Consider the following 2,116-nt stretch of genomic DNA (forward strand, 5'->3'; position numbering starts at 1 on the left):
TATTTATATCAATCCATTATTGCTATTAAAAATTGGAATTTTATACTAAAGAAACACATGAATTAATATCTTTTAATTAAAGAAAAAAACCTACCAAACTTCAAATCTAGACAAATTTTTAACTCCCACACGTAGATATCTTTCAACTCCAAATAGAGTTGGATTGTTACCTTAAAAATTTAAAGACAAAGATCAGAGTTGTTTCTTCAAATACTACCATCTGACACACACATAAAAAAAAAAAAAAATAAATAAATAAAAAATAAAAAATAAAATAAAATAAAAAAAGGACGAGGAAGAAGAAGGTTGAAAAAGGCAGTAATGAATTCAACGGTTTGCAATTGCAGCAAAAGCCTACTTTTGAAACATCAATATGAAAATAATTTTTGTGCAGTTTCGTGTTCCCAAATTTATGACAAAGAAGAGGTGTGGTCCATGGGAACCACCCCCCCCCCCCCCTCCCTTTTTATATTTTAGGAGATTTTTTATTTTTTTTAAATATAGAGAGTTTCAACTTATAGTGTCCGCTCCTAATAATAGCTTTTTATTATCAAACCAAGACACCAATTGATTTTTGGTATAAGCGAATATTGAACTCTAAATCTCTTATTCAACCATCACAGATTTTATTAGTTAAGTTTACTGAAACCCACTTATGTATGGAAACCTTTATGTAAAAAATTGAGTCAGGTTCACTAAAACATTTTTGGATTTAAATGCAAAAAAGACATTTCAATCACCACCAAAGTGGTCCATGATGAGCTTTTACCTAATAGTTTTCAATTGTTATGTAGCATATTTAAATGCAGAAACGACATTCCTACTACATGGTTGATGCCTTGATGGCTCGTTTTCAGCTGCATTAAAAGAAGCAAGACTTTTCTCAAAAAAGAACAAAAACAAAAACAAAACAAGAAGACTAGAGCTAATCAATCTTATGCAGAAAATTGAGGAAAAGGAGCAAAATAAACATAGATATATGATTGTGCCCTTGTGAATTTGAGAGACATTTTTGTTGCGTTCCTAAACATTTAGTAATCAAGTTGTCGAATGATTGAAATGGAGAAAATAGAAAATCAAAAGTAAGAAATTATTGTGGATTGGCTTGACAGCCTATGTACTGTGAAAAACTTTTAATGGCTAGATTTTTGCTAATGAAGTGTGTTTATTATAATGAGTTCAAGTCAAATTTTGCTAAGTCTAATTAAGAGGTTGGTTTCATGGGTGGAATAGTTAGCTACCTATACTAGCTATACTACCTAGTTGAGCATTTCCAACAAATAGGCATATTTTATTATCCCCAATTTGAAGAGTTAAATTCACTTTTCATTTTACTTACTTTTTAAATATATTTTCCAATTGACTCAATATCTTTTCTCTATCCTATATAAATATTCTTTATTTATTATTATTATTTTTTTATAATCATTCTGTGAGAAAAGAAAGAGATAGAGAAAAGAAAAATTTACTGAAACTATTTGCTCATCTATAGTGGCTCTCTTGGTCAAGAGAGCTACTACTCATGGGCAAAAAAAACTTTTCCCTTTGTAGAGAGACCATTGGAGGATTTAAGTTTTATTAAAATCTAGTTTTGAAATTATTAGAGTAAGGTTTTTTTTTTTTTTTTGAGAATCTAAAACATTATAAGTGTTTATTTTGGTCTTTAGAACTCAAATTTATAATGGGTTGTTAAATTTATATGAAGTAATTTATATTTGAAGTTTTTTTTCTAAATTCTTTAATTTTAAATTCTCAAATCTCAATACAACCTTATTGGAATTGTTAGGGTGGCAAAATATGATGATGTGAAATTGTGAATTTTGTTCCATGTTAATACAATTCTTCAAAGCCCAACTTTTTGTCATAATCATTAAAAGGCTAGTCAATGGGTCCAACAGTGAAATTTATAGGCCCACGTAGAAGATCCATAAAGTAAAAGAACACAACAATAATGTGCACATATTGGATGGCTCTCATTCTAAATATGAACACGATCATTCAGCAAAAAAATATAACTAGGCTTACTTTACACTACAGTTACACAGTCATTTATTCCCACCATTATTGGGACTAAGGATATGTTTAGATATCACTTATTTTATTGAAACTGAAAATT

This window comes from Quercus robur, chromosome 10 (genome assembly GCF_932294415.1).
Source record: "Quercus robur chromosome 10, dhQueRobu3.1, whole genome shotgun sequence".
Taxonomy (NCBI): domain Eukaryota; kingdom Viridiplantae; phylum Streptophyta; class Magnoliopsida; order Fagales; family Fagaceae; genus Quercus; species Quercus robur.